We start from the raw sequence: 22,702 nt of genomic DNA on the forward strand, positions 1-22,702 counted from the left end.
TTACACAAATATTTATTCCACGGTTCCTAAAATTTAAAATCAGTATTGGAAGTGACACCAAACTACTATTCATGTTAGCGTGTAGAATCTGTGAAATGTATTGAAACGGTACTGTCACTTCAGATTCACAACATATGTTACCTGGCATCTCCAAACTAGTTATTAATACGTGACTCACTGAATCTCAGTGTTTTGCTGTTCAGGGTAGCCTCTTGAAGAAGGGTGACCGGAAGAATACGTTGTTATGTAATAGTACCTTTTCTATCCAGCTTCCACCCTTTAAAATTTTTTGAGTGACTGTTTGATTGAATAAGCCTGTTTTGAAATTTGTACATCAACATCTGCACATATATGACTATTCTGCAAATAGCACTTAAGTGCCTGGCAGAGAGTTGTTTGACCCATCTTCAGTCTATTTCCCTACCGTTCCACTAACAGCGCATGGGGAAAAATGAGCACTTAAATCTTTCTGTATCAGCTCTGAATTATGTTATTTTATTACGATCATCATTTCTCTCCATATAGGTTGGCGACAATAAAATGTTTTCTTATTCAGAGGAGAACGTTAGATATGGAAATTTAGAGAAAAGGTCTCGCTACAGCAAAAAGCGCATTTGCTTTAATGATTGCTACCACACCCCGCCGATCATATCCGTGGAACTCTCTCTTGTGTAACACAAAACGAGCTGACTTCTTTCGACTTTTCCGTTCTCCCCCGGCAATCCTGTTTGGTAAAAATTCCATACAGCACAGAAATAGTCTAGCAGACGACGAACCAGCATAGTGAAGGCGCATTTTATGTCTTCGGCCAGTGAAACGCAGTCTTTGGTTTGCCTTCCCCACAACATTCTCTATGAGATCGTTCCAATATAATATGTTCATATGTTCGTGATTGTAATTCCTAGGTATTTGGCAATGTTACCATTAGTAAGAATGAGGAAGAATTAGAGTACCTGTGGAATGGAACTGACCGTCTGTAGATCACCGAACACGGATCTACAGTAAGCAAAGAAAAGGCGAAATTATTTATGTCCAACAGAAATGGAACTACGGCAAAATCAGCATTGAAACTGGGACCACGCAATACACAATGCCAAAAAACTGTACTGGCGGAACAGCAAAGTAACGAGTGATAGACGAAGCAAGAAGCATGCAAAGAACAGGAAGACAGAGGTAAAGAGCGCCTTCCTATAAAAAAGAAGTGAAAGGATTCTGCTGGAACCAAACACTGGCCTTAGTTGGAGGAAGAAACAGAGCTTGGCAGCTGCACCTAAAGGGCTACCAATTGTCTGATTCGTTTGCTGCAACGTTACCGGTGCACCAAAGAAAATTAATCCTTTGAGATGCATTTTTAAACAACAATTTTCAGCTCTCCTGTGTACCACAGCGGAGTGACTGGCGTATTTCCATGTATGGTCGTTGCGGAACGAACCTAATCTAAGTTTTACCTAACTCGCCAAACTTTATTTGCTCTTTCAGTGTCGTTGTATTGCGCTCCGGCTCCGGTTGTGTTTCCCATGAAAATGATCGTTGCTCCTCTGCTAGGATATTAAAAACTGGTGTATTATTGCCACTGTGCCTGAGAAGCGTTTTATACACGTATGTGCACACAACGCTATGTGTGAGTCTAATTGTGTTTCCTTATCAGCGCTGATTACTGTCTTGTCCATGGCTTTTAAATGTTATTATTTCTTCCATTTACAAAAGCTACTGGTTTTTAAGCACTCTATGTGTGAGAAATATGGGAACACGTGAGGCAATACTGACCCTACGACTTATTTTAGAAGCTAGATTAAGGAAAGGCGAACCTACGTTTCTAGCATTTGTAGACTTAGAGAAAGCTTTTGACAACGTTGACTGAAATACCCTCTTTAAAATTCTAAAGGTGGCAGGGGTAAAATACAGGGAGCGAAAGGCTATTTACAAAATGTACAGAAACCAGATGGCAGTTATAAGAGCCGAGGGACATGAAAGGGAAGCATTGGTTGGGAAGGGAGTGAGACAGGGTTGTAGCCTCTCCACGGTATTGTTCAATCTGTATATTGAGCTAGCAGTGAAGGAAACAAAAGAAAAGATCGGAGTAGGTATTAAAATCCATGGAGAAGAAATAAAATCTTTGAGGTTTGTCGCTGACATTGTAATTCTGACAGAGACAGCAAAGGTCTTGGAAGAGCAGTTGAACGGAATGGATAGTGTCTTGAAAGGTGGATATAAGATGAACATCAACAAAAGCAAAACGAGGATAAAGGAATGTAGTCGAATTAAGTCGGGTGATGCTGAGGGAATTAGATTAGGAAACGAGACACTTAAAGTAGTAAAGGAGTTTTGCTCTTTGGGGAGCAAAATAACTGATGATGGTCGAAGTAGAGAGGATATGAAATGCAGACTGGCAATGGCAAGGAAAGCGTTTCTGAAGAAGAGAAATTTGTTAACATCGAGTGTAGATTTAAGTGTCAGGAAGTCGTTTCTGAAAGTATTTGTATGGAGTGTAGGCATGTATGGAAGTGAAACATGGACGATAACTAGTTTGGACAAGAAGAGAATAGAAGCTTTCGAAATGTGGTGCCACAGAAGAATGCTGAAGATTATATGGGTAGATGACATAACTAATGAGGAGGTACTGAATAGGATTGGGGAGAAGAGGTGTTTGTGGCACAACTTGACTAGAAGAAGGGATCGGTTGGTAGGACTTGTTCTGAGGCATCAAGGGATCACCAATTAGTATTGGAGGGAAGCGCGGAGGGTAAAAATCGTAGAGGGAGACCAAGAGATGAATACACCAAGCAGATTCAGAAGGATGTAGGCTGCAGTACGTACTGGGAGGTGAAGAAGCTTGCACAGCATAGAGTAGCATGGAGAGCTGCATCAAACCAGTCTCAGGACTGAAGACCACAACAACAACATGTGTGAGCTGGAGTAGTTTGTTTGTTGTGTATGTTTTATCAATTTAGATGCAGTATGAGAGTCATCAACTGTTTTAATTGCCCAGCGTGGTCAATTTAACGTCCTGGAAGAAGTGCATAGTTATATTATCTTACAAGGTCGTGTGCACATCAGGACTTCCTGACAGAGGCCAGCAGCTTATTGTAAATTGGTTGCATTACTTATTGTAAATGGGTTGCATTGATGCATTTTTCCATAAATTCCTTCTGTTGGTTGGTTGATTTGGGAGAGGTTATCGGCCAGATCGCATTATAGAAGGATGGGGAAGGAAGTCGGCCGTGCAATTTCAAAGGAACCATCGTACATTTGCCTGAAGCAGTTTAGGGAAATCACGGAAAACCTAAATCTGGATGGCCGGACGCAGCGCAGGTTTGAACCGTCGTCCTCACGAATGCGAGTCAAGTGTGCTAACCAATACGACACCTCGCCCGATCATAAATTCTTTTCGTGACAGTGAAGCACATCTTTAAATCTTATCAATTTGTGTTAACCCTGACGCCAATAAGCTTGTGTATAATGTACAGATATTGTCTTAAGAGCAGTACGGACCTCGACGCAAATCTGCCTTACCAGTGGTTGAAGAGCTTAGTTATGTAGGTGCCACAGCAAAAACTATTAAACAAACAGATTTTGTTTATTGTACAGAAAAGGGGTTTATATATTTAGGGTTCTGTTATACGCAGTATTAACTTCTGAGTTTGTTATTGGCACTTTTGTCACAAATTATAGATCCTACGGGCTTATGGGGGATCTAACGTCATAAAAGGGAAGATTCCAGGATGAGATGAAGATTCGTAGCCAACCGGTGGAACGTAATGTCGCCTATCTGTGCGTGCAGCTCCGCGGCACATTGGGCTGCCCGCTGCGACTCATAGATAACAACCTGGGCGATGTACATGTCGCCTTGAGTGTTTCTTCCGCCTTACTCGCTGGTATGCAGGAGAAAATTCAGTTGTTAGAGCCCTGTTGCCCTTTTAGAGCTCTAAGTTACTGGTTTCAGTTTCAGAGTAAAAATCTGTGTGCTCAAGTCCAGGATTTAGTGACTATCATAAGTAAATTCTGGTAACTGATCTATTACAAAATATGAGTATGCAGTTTCGCGTTATACATAATGTACTAGAATAACAAGGCATATCCCTTCATTAGTATCGGTGAATCCTCTACGGGTGGGGCCGGGAACAAGGGTCACCTGAGAGGTTGCTTCGTAGTGGTGATATACAAATGTGTAAATTGTTTCACAAATTACGCAACCCTATTTTTCGTCCACCTCTGTAGCTGCGCGGCCAGTGTGGAAGATTCAGAAGCGAAGGGGCCCATCGTTTATCCCCGGCCAGGTCGGATGTAGCGTTGTCCTTCGTTTGTATAGTCGTGACATTTCACTGTTAAAATGGCTGAATGGGCACCTGTGGAAAGCTGTTAAACTGAAAAAGAACTTTTTTGTCCGTCAATCAAATGTTCAAATGTGAGTGAATACCCAAGGGATCAAATTGCTGAGGTCATCGGTCCCTAGGCTTACACACTCCCTTAAACGAACTTAGTTTTAGTTATGTCATGTTCCATAGATAATTTTCCAGATTATTTTAACGATATGTTATGGAACAGGTCAGATTACAAGATATGTATACACACATGAATATTGCTAATGTTAATATTACTGAGATTTTTAGTTCTACACATGCAACAACATTTAAAGGTAAAATCTCTCTTTTTTTTAACATTTCTGAATTAGAAACACATCCATGGAGTAGAAGGAGTTGTCCAAAAGGAACGATTTTAAGCTAGATTTAAAACTTAATCTGCTACCTGCCAGACACTTTATGTTGTTGGACAAATGATCGAAGATTTTTGTTGCTGAATAAAGTACTCCTTTTTGAGCAACTGACAGCTTCAATAATGGATTGTAAAGGTCCTCTTTCCCTCTAGTGTTGTACGTATGAAAATCACTCTTCTTCTCGAATTGAGATGGATTGTTTCTAAGGAATGTCATTAGCGAATATATGTACTCTGATGGTGCATTAAAATACCTAACTCCTTGAAAAGGTGCCTACATGACGTCGTTGGGTGAACACCACTAATTATTCTCACTGCTCTCTTTTGTGCAATCAGTACTTTATGTCTAAGTTGTGAGTTACCCCAGAAAATTATTCCATAAGAAATTTTTGAGTGGAAATATGCAAAGTACGTTAGGAGGCTGATCTGTTTATTACCAAGACTAGTGATTATACGAAGAGCGAAAGAAGCTGAACTTCGTTGTATGAAAAGCTCAGTAATATGCTTCTTCCAGTTCAAGTTGTCATCAATATGAACACCCAGAAATTTGGAGAGATCTACCCTGCTAACTGAACCCAGTTCTTATGCTACATCAATTGTCGGCATGAATCTATACGGTGTACAAAATTGGATATAGTGAGATTTTTCAAAATTCAGGGAGAGTCAATTTTCAGAGAACCACTTAATAATTCTTTGAAAGACACCCTTAACAATATCTTCAGCTTCCTTTTCTAGAATGGGATTTATTATAACACTTGTGTCATCTGCAAAAAGTACTAGTTCCACTTGCTGAATGTTAAGTGGGAGGTCATTCACATGAATAAGGAACAGCAGAGGACCTACAATTGAACCCTGTGGGACTCCCTTTATGATAACTCGCCGTTCACTAGAATTTATCACCCTCCCAACATTATTTGTGGTATTCAGCACAACTTTTCGTTTTCTGTTCATTAAGTACGATTCCAAACAGCTGTGTATATAGCCTTCAATTCCGTAAAACCAGAATTTTTCTAAGAGTGCGAGATGATCCGCACAGTCAAATGCCTTGGAGAGACCACAAAAAATACCAACTGGCGATAATTTGTTATTTAGGGCTTATTTCAAGGGTAAATGTGTGGGTAGCATTCTCAGTCGAGGATCCCTTCTGGAATCCAAACTGTGACATGCTGAGTAAATTATTTTCACTTAAATGTGAGACTACACTTGAATACAGAGCTTTTTCGAATATATTAGAAAATGAAGTCAGCAATGAGATTCGTCTATAATAATTTAAGCCACTCTTATCCCCTTTGTTATGAAGAGGTTTGAGAATTGCATACTTCAATCTATGTGGAAAAATTCATTGTGCCAGCGAAGGATTACATATATCGCTAAGGACTCCTCTTATTAAATTAGAATAACTTTTCAAAATTCTATTATAGACTCCATCAACACCACATGAGCTCTTGTTTTTCAGTATATTTACAATTCTCTTGATTTCAGTGGGGGATGTTGGTGCTATTTCTAAAGGCCTAAAGTCCTGGGAGTGACATTTTAACCTATTTTTTTGCTTCTTCAACTGAACCATTTAACCCTATTTTTGCTGCTACATTCAGAATGTGATTGTTAAAAATGCTTGAAACTTGTGAATTATCACTCACAACATCATCATTTAGCATTGTTGCTATGGCATGCTGTGCACTCTCAGGGTGCCCCATCTCCCGTTTGACAATATTCCATATAGTTTTAATTTTATTATCCACATTGCTGATTTCTGTCAGAACACATGAGCTTCTCGACTTCCTAATGACTTTCCTTAAAATATTACGGTATTTTTTCAAGTAAGCAAGTAAGGTCGGATCCTGAGTTATTCTGACCTGTCCATTATATCCCTCTTCCTCTTATACGATATCTTAATTCCCTTAGTAACCATGGCTTACCTGACTTTGTAATGGATTTTTTGGATTACGTTTGAAGAAAGCATTTCTCAAATATTGAGACAAACTTGCGGTGGAATACACCTTACACCTCTCCTGTGACTGCTAGCTAACAGCAGTAGTCTTTTCTTTCTGCTTGACTTTACTCCCGACCTAGCATTACATTTGTTACTATGAGTCTGCTGCACTCTACTTTGCTCAAAAACTGTTTGAGGCTCTTCTACTTCAGGTGACAAATGAAACTGATTGCTCACTGGAATCTGAAAAGTGATTTCTGCGGTTTTCTCTTTCTGACTACGACTTGTAACCTGTTCGCAGCTCGCATTGTCTCTTTCCCCCTTATCTTATGCTAAGAGCAACAAACACACCCACGCCCAAAGGAGGACTCGAACGTCCGGCGGGAGGGACCACGCAATCCGTGACATGGCGCCTCAAACCACGTGGCCACACTGCGCCACTCTGTGAACCAGCGAATAAGTTATGTATCTACTGTAACAGGCCCCAATATTGTTTAGCTGTTGTCCACTTTATTAGAACACGGTGCTGGTGCACTACAAATTCCTCATTGCGATGATTTTCGAGTATGAGCCATGTGCAGCTCGTGTTCATGCCGTTTGTTCTTTGGCATTTTGTCACATCGAGTGGCGTCTTGTTTCTCCTTACTTAATGGCGTAACGAAGTGGCTGGCTTGTCTCCTTGAGTGGCAGCAGCAGCGCTTATCGATACTGGTACTGTCGTACTATCTTTGGTGTGACAACTAGTATTTCCAGGAGCAGCGAGGAAGTCTCCATGGCGCGAGGCCATGCCGGGACTACTGGCGGCATGCACGCACTGTCGGACAGTGACGTGCTAGCTGCGAGAGCGACAAAAATCGTTGCCCACCGAACGTGGACGCTGAAGTAGAGTGATCAGTTAACCTGTTATGTAACCTCAACTGCTGTGACATCTCTTTGTTCATCTGCGGGTTTTTGCTCTTTGGGCCGTTCGGGCTAGCAGCAATGTCTGATGTGTTGGAATCGGCAAAATCTTGCACCCGTCTTCCTATATTGCGGTTAATTATTAAACTGACGGTTTCTTGCCAGTTAAGTGCACCAGTGTTATTTTCTGCCCTGTGGCCATTAATGCCCCAGTTACCTAACCTGGTCGATAGCATAGTTTTCCAGCAGTGAGCCTTTCCTCATCGTGATTGATGCTGTCCAGCACGGTGTGTAGTTCGACAGCCTTTTAAGTTGTTTGGTTCATATTTTGCTTACAGTGGTTATTGTTGCCTTGGCTGTTTTTAGACGCCAATTTCTGAAGACGTAGGGCTGTTCGTATCCTCGTCCTCAGCCGATATTTTTCATCGTTGTGCTGTTGGTAGGACGGAAGGGAATTGGTTAAATTGTTGGTCGGTCTTTGGGCTGTCCCTAGTTTGGGTTGCCATCCGATTATGTAACTTCAACTCTTGGCTGCCTGTCTCACCTCACCTTACGTTCTAGCTACCTTCTCAGACCTATCCTTGGAACCCTTTTGAGCACCACTGATTCTGTTTGTTTTAGATTGTGATTTTCATTTTAGTTTGAAGTACTGTTCGAGGCCTTTGACCGTCTATTAATTCAGTTGCTTTCAAATTTTACATAAAGGCCTTCAGCCATGTTAAATTAAAATTTTGAAGATTGATTTTATTGTTCAAAAATATTTTTTCCTTAAAATTTGTTCACTCTGAAAGTGATTGTAATCCAGGCCCTATGCCGTTAGTGGTTCGATGTGTTATGCGTGGCCTTCAGCCAAGGATTTACGTGAACCCCTTTTAATAAGGCCTTCAGCCGTGTGTATTCTTTAAAGGAAAATTTTTTATGAGAAGGAAGGGGTTTATTTTAAATTGTTTGACTTATTGTTCAGGCCATCAGCCGTTGTTTCAAATTTGTTTGTGGCGTTCAGCCGTGCAATAAGTTAATATTTCTTTAATTAGGCTTTCGGCCATTCTGTTGTAAGTTTCAAAAGAAATTTCTTGGTTAGATGAAAATGTTTATTAATGTGTTTTACTTATAGTTGTCCTTCAGACGTGTAGTGTAGGTCTTCAGCCGCTAATTGTTTTCGATTGCGTGTTTTTTTAAATGTTTTTACCTTCTATTTTTAATTACTTTTGATTTCTAAGCCAGGCCTTCAGCCGTTCTTGTTTTTGGTGTGGTTTTTGACCTTCAGCCCAGAACGTATCTCAAGTTTTCTTTAACTAGGCCTTCAGCCGTATTGTCTAATTGTATTCTTTTAAGGCAATGTGTAAATGAGTGGTTCTTAGAAAAATGAAGTTGTGTGTATGATTGTGCAGCTCACAGTAACTGTCTACGGCCCCATCCACAATCGTAACCTTATCCTGTGCGCTATCTGAGTACTTACCAAACAGGTTTCAGAGTAATACACTGAAGCGCCAAAGAAACTGGAATAGGGATACGTATTCAAATATAGAGATTGTGCCGCTCGCAGTGGCCGCCCGGGTAGAGGCGCCGTGACACGAATTACGCGGCACCTCCCACCGGAGGTTCGTGTCTTCCCTAGTGCACGGATATCTGTGTGTTCTTAGCATAAGTTAGTTTAAAGTAGGGTGTAAATCTAGGGACCGATGACCTCAGCAGTTTGGTCCCTTCCGATTTCCCACACATTTGAACATTTTTACAGAGATACGTAAACAGGTAGAATACGGCGCTGCTGTCGGCAATGGGTATATAAGGCAACAAGTGTCTGTCGCATTTGTTAGATCGGTTATTGATGCTACAATGGCATGCTATTAAGATTTAAAGGAGTTTGAATGTGGTGTTACAGTCGGCGCACGAGAGATGGGACACAGCATTTCAGAGGTAGCTATGGAATTGGTGTTTTCCCGTGCGACCAGTTCACGAGTGTACCGTGAATATCAGGAATCCGGTGAAATATCGAATTTCCAACATCGCTGCGGTCGGAATAAGTTCCTGCAAGAAGGGAGAAACGACGACTGTAGAGAATTGCTCAACGTGACAGAAGTGCAACCCTTCCGCAAATTCCTGCAGATTTCAATGCTGGGACAGCAACAAATGTCAGCATGGGAACCATTCAACTAAACATCACCGCTTTGGGGTTTCTGAGCCGAAGGCCCACTCCTGTACCCTTCACGACTGCAGGACACAAGGCTTTACTCCTCGCCTGCCCCTGTCAGCACCGACATTGGACTGTTGGTGACTTGAAGCAAGTAGCCTGGTCGGACGAGTCTCGTTTCAAATAGTATGGAGGAAATGGACGTGTGCAGGTATGGACACAACCTCATTAATCAAAGAACCCTGCACGTCAGCAGGAGACTGTTCAAGCTGGTGGAGGATCTGTAATGAAGTAGGGCGTGTGCAGTTGGAGTGATGTGCGACCCCTGGTACGTCTAGATACGACTGTGACAGGTGACACGTACGTAGGTATCCTGTCTGATCACCTGCATCCATTCACGTCCATTGTGATTTCCGACGCAATTTGGCAATTCCAGCAGGACAATGCGACACTCCACACGTCTAGAATTGCTACAGAATGGCATGGCTGCAGGAAGACTCTTTTGAGTTTAGACACTTCCGCTGGCCTTCAAACTCCTAAGACATGAAATTATTGAGTGTATCTTGGATGCCTTGCAAGGTGCTGTTCAGAAGAGATACCAACACCCTTGTACTCTTATGGATTTATGGACAGCCCTCCAGGATTCACGGTGTCAATTCCTTCCAGCACAACTTCAGAAATTAGTCCAGTGCATGCCATGTCGTGTTGCGGCACTTCTGCTTGCCCGTAGGGACCTTACACATTATTAGGCAGGTGTGCCAGTTTCTATGGCCCTTCATCGTACATTCCTTAACTCAAAGCAGCCGATGTTTAGCATAATGCGTGCATATTGAAAGAACATGTTGTCCATCCAGCAGGGTTAGGAGCGAGCTGGGTGATCAGCAACTTTTCCGGCTACAGGTTCGTGATGAGATACTTGCGCTACACATTGAACATATTAGAATAGCTGCACAAGCGTTATGCTTAAAGGTCACTGAAGTGGAGGACGTCTGTTTTGGAGGAATTCGATCAGATCATCTGCTTATATTGTTTACTAATGAACCCTGTACCTTTACATATCTCCACAGTGTTGCCACAAGTATGAACAGCATTCGGTTTAGTGATTAATAACTTGGTGCCGAAGATCAAGTTCACTAGTCGGCCTATAAAACAGATTTTGTTCGTAAGAAAAGGAAAATGCGACTCGACAGAGTAGGAAGTGTTGTTGTTGTAATAAGCGCACAAATTTTGTTCGTGAATTCCCAGTCCTTCGTGAAAGATCTCAAGGAAGCTGACATCAAAGGAACACCGGAAGAGGGGGGAGGGGGGGGGGGAGGTTGCCTTGGAAGCGAAACAATAAACTGATAAACTGAGAGCCGTTTCCAATCAGTCTCTTCTGTTGGCGTGCACTGCCATTAAACGTGAACCCATATTGCGCGTTTTTGTACACGGTGAGCTGTAGCTCCATCTTGGATTATAAGTGGTGTCTTATGTACAGGGATATATTAAATTCTCTCTGTTACAACTAGTTAGTCAGCGGTGTTGGAGGACTGCCGACGAAAGTTACGAACGTCTCTTAATACCGCATACTTTAATGTATTTACAATATAAGTCTGGAGTTCGCTTACTTCGGTTAGTGCAGAAAACAGATGATTGCTATTGCACTGGTCTGAAAATGTAATCGTTTATCAGTATCAAAACTTTCCACCCAATTATTCACTCATTACCAAGTATCATTATCGATAATGTCCTTTACCTACATCTGCACTTAGTAAAAGTTTCCTTAGTCCTTTCACAGATTCAACAAAACTTCATCAAATTATGTGTCCTTAAAATGTTACTGCTTGATTCTTTTCATGTTTGGATCTTAATGTAATACTGCTTCTGAAATTATTCCCGATTACCGACCACATGTCAAAGGAATGTCACTTTGTTACCTCTTCCTGGGTCTACTTTATTTTAACCTATGGCAGAGTAATTCACATTATTCCAAATATAAATGCAACTGCTGCCTGATTAAAATGTAAATAAATGCTGCAAGGGGCTCTTAAACTATTCGATAGTTTTGAAGTAACTGATATTATTATTTGATTACTGTTCAAATATAATATTAAAAAGTTATGGCAATTCAGGAAACACGATTTGCAGATGAGAACCACTTTGATTCTGAAAATTACAGAATATATAAGGGGAAACCAGCCATAACCATCCCAGGAAGAAATCTCAAACTCTTCGGAACTGGTTTTGTAGTACATAAATCGGTACTGGACTCCGTAATAGATTTCACCTCAAAATCAGTAAAAATGTCGACACTCACGATAAGATCTGGAAACAAAGCCTATACATTAATCAATGGACATGCCCCCACAAACAATTATAACAAGAAGAACCCATAGATGATAGAGGAATTCTGGGAAGATCTGGAACAAACTGTCAGCAAAATCCCCAAGAATCACATAACAGTGTTACTAGCAGACTTCAATGCCCAGTTAGGCAAGAAAAGAAAATTCCGAGACACGACAGGGAAACACACGGCCCACATGAGAACAAGCAAAAATGGAGAGAACTTGATAAACTTCTGCAGAAATTTTGATCTGAAAATCATGTCAACGCAATTCCAGAAACCACACAGAAAACTTTTAACTTGGAAATCCCCCAACCATGCTCTAGGAGAATTTCAGATAGGCCACGTAGCAATATCCACAAAAAACACCAGAGAAATAATGAACGTAAGAACAAGAAAAGGAGTTTTCGAATCTGATAATCACCTTCTCCAAATTAAAGTAAAATTTATACCCAATAGACAAATCAAGAGAACCAACAGACCTTTCAGAACAGATCCAGATTACCTAGAAATAATAGAAGAAATTACGAAAATCAATAGCAACAACTGGACAGAACTGTCAGAAAAAATAAAAGAACTGATAAAATTGGGCAGCCACCGACAAAAAGGAAACACCGGTGGTGGAACATGACATGTGACAGGGCCATAGAAGACAGAATACAAGCCTGGAAAAATTTAACAGCCATAAAACACAAGAAAAATGGGAGGACTTCTACAGGATACAGAAAAACACCTAAAAAATAATCCGAAGAGAAAAAAGATGTTACGAAAACAGCAGGCTGAAGGAGATAGAAGAAGACTTCACCAGAAACAACACACGAAATGTTTACAGAGTATTCCGAGAAAATATGACAGGATATCAGCCACCAAGCTTATGCTTCAAAAGACAAGATGGAACACTGGAGACAAATCCGAAGAAAAACTGTGAAATATTAGCCAGATACTTTGACACGTTACTTAACTATGATAAACCAATACAGAGATTACAGTTTACAAAACCAGTACCCAACCGGGACTCTGAACCCCCAACATATGAAGAAATCGTGAAAATAATAAAATCATTGAAAAATAACAGAGCACCTGGTGAAGATGGACTGATTGGAGAAATCTGGATATTAGACCATGAAAACACTACACCCAAAAATCATAGTACAATCAAAAACATCTGGGAAACAGAAAAGATACCAGAAGAACGGAAGTCAGCCCTAATACACCCCATCCACAAGAAAGGAGACGAAACAGACCCTATTAACTATAGAGGAATTTCGTTACTGCCGGTGGCATACAAAATTCTATCAAAAGCTCTGTTAAATCACCTGGAACATCAAATAGATCCACAGATCAGAGAATACCAAGGAGGGTTCAGGAAGGGAAGATCATGCAGTGAGCAGATCTGGTGTCTGAGAACATTATTAACAACGAGAATGTCCAGAAACATCACAGTAACATTTGTTGATTTCAAGACGGCTTACGATTCCATAGACAGAGAATCACTTTTTAATACACTAGAAGAAGAAATGAAGTTAGACAATAAGACCAGAATACTAATTCAGGAAACATTAACAAATACAAATTCAAAAGTGAAGTTCATGGGCGAGATCTCAGAATCTTTCGAAATAAAGACACGAGTGAGACAGGGAGATGGCCTGTCACCCATTTTATTTAACGCTGTTTTAGAGAAAATAATCAGGACGTGGTACAAAGGAGTCAATGGGGTAAAGATGGGGAGAGAGAAAAATAGAACTGTCAGCATAAAATGTCTGGCCTTTGCCGACGATATAGCCATCATTACAAACGACAGAAAAGAAGCCAGAGAAGCCCTAGAGATATTGCATGAAATAGCAGCCAGAACAGGACTACAAATATCATATGAAAAAACCCAGTACGTGGACACAAAATCTACAGACAGAAGCCCATTGATAACAAAGTACGGAAAGATAACACAAGCAGAAAGTTTCAAATACCTGGGAGAGATTATACAGAAAACAGGACAGAATTCAACAGCCAATGAAGAAAGGGTTACAAAACTACAATAAGCATACAGACTTACATGGAGCCATTACAATAAAAGAAATATTTCCCTCAATGCCAAATTAAGACATTACAAAACAGTAGTCTTATCTGACGCCTTGTAAGCCTCAGAAACAACAGTAATCAGAGGAAGAACTAAAATCAAGGAAATGGAAAAGCAAGAGAGGAAAATTCTGAGAAAGATCTATGGGCCAGTTCAGAGACAGGGGATCTGGGTAAAGAGCCCAACAAAGGAATTGTACAAACAGGCAGAGACAATTACAGACAATATCAGAAAAAGAAGGGCAAAATTTTATGGGCACATTCATAGGATGAATGAAAATAGGCTGACCAAGAAGATTTTTAACATAGTGGTGGCGAATAAGGTGAAAACTAACTGGGTAAAGGAAACCATGGGAGACCTTAAAAATCTAAACATCTCCACAGAAGAAATATCAAACAGAGGAAAATACAGAGAAAAAATCAACAAACAGAAATTCGAAGAAACACCAAAAGAGAAGAAATCAGGAAAGAAATGGATAGAAGAGAGGAAGAAGAAACACAGTGAATTTATGAGAGGTATTTGGGAAGAGAAAAGAAAGAGACAGAAAAAAGTGCCATGAATTAGAAATGTACCAATTTATGTACCATATTGTCATTGTGAATATTGATTGTGTTTTAACGCTCTGCTTAATGGGGAATTAACGATAATAATAATAATATTTAAAAACTGCATTCCCTTACACTTCAGTTCATCCCTTCATTGGTACAAGGAGATATGCAAACGTTATCGGAAGCATTTCCTTCCTCTCGTGAGTACCGTCGTATTCGTACTTTGGTAGTAGAGTACCACAATGAGCCTAATCGGTGCATACAGAGATATCTCTTGGACACTCCCGCCCACTGAAGGAAAACCTATACTTGTTAATGCGTCACTGCCGTTCACGACCTAACAATCAGTCTGGTGGATATTCTATCGGGACATGCCGAAAGAAAACCACTAACGTTTCCCGAGGCAGCTCTTTATCGTTTGTTTGCAGACTTTTGTCCTGCGCTGCCACAGTTTCGTCTCTTTTCTAGGTTAATCACTGCGTGATTTTCTGCTCTTATTTGCCGAGGGCTTTATCTCATCAAGGTTCAACCAGGCACCGCCACGCTAATCCTCGCGTAATTGCGGAGCTCTTCAAGGCGAATGAAAGGACCCTAATTAAAAAACTGTACTCGCACTGACGCAGTGTTCTCTCGGTCCCATGGAGTAGTTTACGAACGGTCTGATGAGGATGAACAGTGAATTGGAAAAAGGAAAAACAGTGTAATGTATTTACATAGTAGAGTGCGAAATTTGCCGTAAAACAAGCTCATAATCGTCGAAAAACAAGCTGTACAACGGCAGTGGGACATCAGTTACAATGTGTATAGTTTAAATCTTTAGTATTGTAGCTCACACTTTGGTATCGAAAGCCACCTTAATATCTAAACTGTTCCCTAGTTATTTTCTACACTTCATTTCTCACTCATACATAGACCTTAAGGTTTTATTTCTTCACTAGAAGAATCCTATTAAAAGGTATAATTCTTCATTATCACATACCGGATGCTCTATATGATCTACAAGTGGAAGTTGCAGCCATCACTGAAATGTAAACCGTTTCTCCTGTATTTCAGCAGCAGAAATCGACGACAAATACAATAATAGTTACAACTTTGAAATATAGAAAGATTTTGATCGCATAATTCTTTATTAACCACTAAGCGTTACATAATTTCATAATCAGAGTGAAGTTGTGGACTGAAGTTTACAATAAAGTTAACGATGGCAAGTATATGTACCAGTATGCATTTATGTATTCCAATATACCAAAATTTCAATTAGTGTCGTACTTACATTAAAATCGAACTTCAGTACAAAGCTCACGTATGTGATGACATAGACTGAATAGTATTCAAATATCATCTTATGTAGGAATATTTGTCAGTGTCGTTGTCTGTTCGAAAAGAACCAGTGCCAAACTGGGGTGAATCAAGGCCCGTAGGTGGCGCTAGCGTTAACCATAGAAAACAAGTCAAAGAGTAACTTTACAAAGTTCTATGCTTTGCGACTAGGTACATGTCCGAACCGCATGAACAACTTAACAGAAATGCATTTATGATACTTTATGGAAGAAAAATTCAAATATTAACAGCACGAAATTTCCGTTGTTAGATAACATTGTAAACAACTTTGTGGAGTCTCTAGTCAATAATCATAAAAGAGGACAATTGCAGTCAATAACTGGCGTTGGGACAATGAAAACATAAACCGTTGTGGCTAATAAATGAAATATAATTTGTGAAGGAATAAATTTGTAACTGTTACTAAATAAAATGTTACATAAGTATCACCAAATGTAGTCATACAACGAACATTTAATAAATATCATAACGGAATCATTTGGGTGAGCCCAGTTTAGTGGCAACAACTTGGAATAAAAGAAATATTATACAACAAAAGGACATCTTTATTTAAACTGATTGTTAGATCGTATACTGTTCACATGTTACCAGTCTACAACCATCACAAAAAGAAATGTTACGTAAGTATAACCATCTGTAATCATTAAAATAGTCGAACAAGCAACAGATTACATACAATATAACATTTACATATGGCTAGATAAGTGGCAACAATCTGCAATAAAATATTACAATTTTTCCTTCATTTTATATTAAAGAACGTAAAGGTTTAATGTCAGAAATGAGAAATGTATAATAACTGGGCTTGAAGAAGATACATGAGGACATCCAGCAAGGTCTTAGCAAATTGTGTGTTTGAGGATGTAAAGTTAGGACGGTTGTTTGAAAAAAAAAAAAAAAGCCTAGGCAATCGTAATGCTGAAATAGTGATAATACTATTTCAGACTTAATGGCTTACATTTGGACTTATACAGAACGCAGTGCGAAGTACAAACGTGTATAACAGTATGGAATTGTAGAGCTACGTATAACAAAATAAGCTCGTTGAATTGCCAGCGAAACCCAAACATTCATTTTTGGTAAGGTTAGGACACAGAGTAATAAAAATGTAATTATATTCGATACGGGAAGCTAAATTCACTGTGCCCATAATGTGGAACGCATGGTGAGGAAGCATGTGCGTGTTGGGATAACACTGTAAGGCAAATGAACAGCGTGAAGTGCTAACATTGGCGAATTGCGAAGTACCGAAGCTTCATGCGTCATCTGTAATTTTAGGAGCTACACCGCGGCGCAAGTACAACATGCTGCAGCCTGCAACCTACCTATATGAGTTTCATGCTTTTTTCTGTACCACGCCAGTTATTGGTTCCAATTGTCTTCTGTTCATATTATTGACTGAAGACCATCTCTGTAACGTTGTTTACGATGTAATGACGCATATTTCATGCTGTTATTATACGAATTTTTCTTCCATAAAAGTAGCATAAATGTATTTCTGTCTAGTAGTTCACAAGGTGCTGACACGTATAGTATAGAGGTTTGTAATGTTACCCTTTGACTTGGTTTGAATGGTTAATGCTAGGGCCTCCTACTGCCTTCCTTTACCTCTTTAATAGTTCATTCGCCACACTCAGTTTGGCTCTCGTTCTCTTCGAATACTCAACGGTACTGTCAAATATTCTTACATGAGGTGAGATTTGTATTGTAATCAGTGTATGTGTTCACTTTCCTGAGCTTTGTGCTGAACTTTGATTTTAGTGTAAGTACGACACTAACTGAAATTTTTGTATATTGGAATACTTAAATGCATACAGATGCATTATATTTGACATTGTTAATTTTTCTCTAACCTTCAGTCTGATGATGAAATTTTGAAACGCGTAACGCTTAATAGAGAATTACGCGACCTACACCTTTCTATACTTCAAAGTTGTGCAAAATCTAAAAGGTAGCCTGCCACTACCACGATGCATTTCTCCATCAAATAAAAGAATAATAATTACGCCACCCCAGATACAGAGAGAGTGACATGCAGCTCACCACAACCTCCAAGCATGTGAACATCCTCGCCCCAACCTCTCCCTCGCCTCCCCCCCCCCCCCTTTTGCCCACTGGCCCTTTTCGGTTTTCCGTTTGGGGAAGTTTGGCTATAGTCAGATAGCTAAGGAGAAAGCTCGGTAGCAATGACAATTTGGATTGTTGGGACTTAACACTTATTTTAGTGAAAAATAAACGATGTATGAACGACGTACATGAACTAGGAGGGCTTACTCCTGACCGTTTAAACAATGTTTAATATAACTCAGCTCTTTGCAATATGCGGTTACATCCCATACTTTGGGGTAAAACGAGATACTCTGTGGGGCACAAACGGGCAGTTTTATGTTTTCTGTCTGAGGCATGGGACACATCGATACTCAATCAAGTCATTTTCAGTCCAACTTGCGCAATTCTAATGGGGTTACTTCTCGAACTTTAAATACTTTAGTCAATCATCTGATTTTCTTGTTTACGTGGATGTCTCTTTGCAAAGAAACGAGACGTTTCATTTTCATTTTCAGAAGAGCTACATGGTTCACCTGTCTTCAGACCATTGTGAGACTTTTTTATTGTATAGACCCTGAGTCCTTCAACATTTTTTAAGCCTGCTAAGAAGATGCTTTGTTGCACCGAGTTCAGTTCAGTAGGGAAACTCCTTAATCACGGCCCATTTCCTCTTCGTGTGTTCTATGATGGTCTCTCGTATCGAGGAACGGGCTTTACACTCTCTGGTGGTACAATGAACGAAGATTGTGTTCATACATCAGTCAACGGACCAGAATGTGGAGAAGAAATAGTAACAGACTCCGCAGTCTTCTTGTAATCTGGGGTAAACTGTGTGATAAACTTGTGTGACGAACTGTAAATTAATTTAGTCTTTGTCTCTTGTTCACGTGCTTCTGCAAAGAAGTGACCTGTATTTGTGTATTTTACTGTGTAGGCTGGTGGTTAGAAAATTAATCGTAGTTTTGGCTTTTCTGAGTAAGTTTGTGACTATCCTTGTGTAGGGCGGCTTCCAAGTGTAATTTTTCCACGTAGACAAATTTAATTCTCTTTAATAGTTTGCGGTCTCAGAGTTCAGTGAGAAATCTGCCCACCAACTTTTAGTGTTACTTTATTCTTCTTTCGTATATTTTCAAACACAGTAGCGCCATTTGAGACCTTATATCTATTTTATACACAGTATGATATGGCTAGGGACTGTGCTTGTTTTGAGCGGACACAAGGAGAGTTTGCTGCTTTGCGTAAACAGCTAGAAGCTGCGTTGGCTACCGTCGACAAGCTTCTATCTAATGCTAGAAGTTGCAGTGACGTCGGGGCGCCAGTGACGAGACCAGCGACAACTTTGGTGTCACTGGAATCCCCTGGTGGCCCCGACGTCACTGCAGCTTCCGATACGCAACATCTGACCGGTCCGGCCTCACTCCAGAGTGGGTGGCAGACAGTGGTGGGTTCGCGTTTCACTGGGCGGAAGGCGAAAGAGGGAGCAGGCTGTGCGGTTGGGGCCCTACGTCTTAGAAACAGGTGCGAGGTGCTTCCCAGTGTTGATGATAACGCTGAGCCAGCACGGGATGCCTCTCCTGTTGAGCCAGCGGTCGATATTCCTGCACAGTCCGGACAAGTACAGAGGGTGGCTACGCTAGTCATTGGGAGCTCCGATGTTAGGCGGGTGATGGAGGCCCTCAGGGAGATAGCACACAAGGCGAGAAAAAATTCCAGTGTGAACTCGGTATGTTTGCCGGGAGGTCTCACCCGTGATGTGGAAGAGGCCCTGCCGGCGGCTATCGGGAGCACTGGGTGCTAACGGTTGCATGTAGTGGCACATGTCGGCACGAATGACACCTGCCGCTTGGGTTCTGAGTCCATCCTTGGCTCGTTTCGGTGGCTGAATGGTTTGGTGTAGGCAACTAGCAACGCACGCAGGGTGCAGGCTAAGCTATTTGTGGCATCGTACCCGGGGTTGATCGCGGTCCTCTGGTTCGGAGCAGAGTGGAAGGTATAAACCAGAGGCTCAGTCGGCTCTGCGGTGGTATCTGATGCGAATTTCTGAACCTCCGCAATCATGTGCAGACTTATAGGGTTCCCCTTAATAGGTCAGGCGTACACACGGATCTTAATACGCACACATCTTACTGTTGGTAAGTAAGCAATCGATACTTAAACTGTATTCGTGGATGATAAAGAAGGGCGTTTGGTGTGCAGATCGATTGTCCCTCAGGCACCAATATTTGTTTCCGTATTTTAGATTCAAACACATAGCAGCTGGTAAGAAAAACGGATACGTAACATTTGATTTTACTTTGTGAACAAACAGATTACGTGTTGGGTTCGTATCTCCGTCCCAGAACTTCACATCATGTGCTTCATCTTTCAATGCATGCACACTTTGTTACTTCTGAATGGAGGTGTATCAGACATCTTTCGTGGTTAGTTAACAGGGACGAAAGGGTCTTGATAGAAGTCCCAGTTTATTACATAAACCGTCGTCTTTTATTTTCAAGTTAAGATTTGGTTACAGATATTGGCGAAAATTTCGGTAATTCACGCCTCTTCGTGGCTAGTTAGCAATGTGATATAATTAGAATAGATTAGATTAGATTCGATTAATACTTGTTCCGTAGATCATGAATACATTTCGTAAGTGTTACTTTACAATTTGAGCTATTGCGACAGAGAGCAGTGTTTTCTAGTGATGACTTGTTGGAACCATTTTCAATAGTCAAACGACTGTACCGAGGAGCGATTAGAGGACCTGCTAGACAGCTACGTTATGTGGGTTGCATGCGAATCAGGCAAAATGCAATTAAGGTCGTTCGGATACTTTTGAGTACGACTGTACATACACTGGTGCTGTGATGGTGTTAATCAGTTCTCCCGCTGAGATTCCGTTGTTCAGGGCTACCGTAGATGCCATGTTCCTAGTATCTGGTGCCCGCATCAATGAAGGCAAATGTCAGCTGATGAACTTATGAGGTTTTGATAAACTATCACTACGTGGCTAACGTTCGGTAATAAACATAAGTCTTTGGGAACCATAATCGATCGTTCCCTCAGTTAAAATTGCTACACTTAATTGGAAGTCAATTAGAGGAAAGATACAAGGTACAGTCTTGGAACATGAACGGCATTCTCTTCATCTGCGTCAAAAGTCGGTTCTTGGTTTCCTACGTCTTGTGAAAAGCATACTACATCGGTAGGTCTTTTCCCTTCCAACGATGATGGCAAGAAAACTGAACAAGCAGCCTTGTCGTTTTCTTATGGAGGCATCACCTTTTAGATTACGATAGAAGATGATTACACGTCGGCTTCCCGTCCGGGGTCTGGGACGTTCCGACGTTCAAAGAGAAGCGACTGTGCTGATTGTCTCTCACGCAGTGCACACATTCATGTTTCGACTGTCTTACTGACTGCAGCCGAACAGGTTTGATGCTCCTGTCTATATCGGTCGACTTAATTTTCAGTTAACACATGTTCAGAATTTTTTATTACTGTCAGTTACATGGGGACCGATTTTCAAACTTCGTCCAAGCCAGTTATTGTGTTTATACAACAACATTCACCCACATTGACATTTCATAATCCGTTAATATCACAAGATAGAGGTTAATGTTAAGAAATAATAAAAGAATAGTCACTACAGAACAAAACAGATAATTGTTCGCACCAGTACATTAACAACGACACATACATCTTAACACACCAAAACCAGAAGGAGGAAAGTTACTAATGGAAAGTCAAATGAGAAGAAAGACGGGCAATTATTAAACATTACTTTCAAAATAAAAACTGGACCCACTCCATTTGAAACAGTTTGGATTTATGTTTTACAAATAGGACTCCCTTGCCTATAATTAACTGCACAGTGTACAGTCAAATCAGATAATCTTTCAAAGTAATCTTGGTAGCACAGAAAAAGCAGGAATAATAATGAATAATACTTATTTGCCGATATACTTCCAAATCAAGACGTTCCTGGACGAAAGCGCGACTGCTCATTTAAGAAATTTTCGAAATCGTTATCTGAAATTCGATTTTGATTTAGAATCCGTCATTCCGGTATCTTATGCAGATGGTGGAGATGTGAAACCGAACGAAAGCCTTGTCGATCTGTTGGCCCCTTCCCAAGTTTTACCACAACACTTGAGAATTTTCTGTTTTAAAATACAGCTGTTCTTAATATTTAATATCCTCTGTTCACTAGTATGTCCGTCCGAAGTAACATTGCCTCGTTCTTCTCAACAAAACAGCCACTGCAGTACCATATTTATCCGCCGATTCCAGGCAGCGACTTTCAACTAAAAAATGCCCCCACCTGTCCGGAAATATATAATGTGTGTACCAGTACAGGTTGTGACGTAGGAATGACGACAAGTGGAAGTTGGTGTCTGGCCGTGAGCCCTGTACGGATAACCAAAGAGATTAAACCGACAGCTCGCGCACAGCGGTAAGTCTGGCTTCAAGTCCTGGATGGCACAAATTTTCACTGTCGCAATTCCCATTATGCAGGTGATGATTGTTCCTATTTGCTCTTTGAGGCCTTGAGCCTTGTTTCTAAAAGGAAACGAAGTCTCGCAAACTGAAAGCGTAAATTGGTTTGGATCATTAATTTATGGGGTACAGGACAGACTTCTATAGCTGCCGGATCCGTGAGGATAGCAGCTACAATGACAGTATTACTCGGAGTTTCAGACTATGA

The sequence above is a fragment of the Schistocerca piceifrons genome, chromosome 5 (genome assembly GCF_021461385.2).
Source record: "Schistocerca piceifrons isolate TAMUIC-IGC-003096 chromosome 5, iqSchPice1.1, whole genome shotgun sequence".
In the NCBI taxonomy this organism is placed as follows: Eukaryota; Metazoa; Arthropoda; class Insecta; order Orthoptera; family Acrididae; genus Schistocerca; species Schistocerca piceifrons.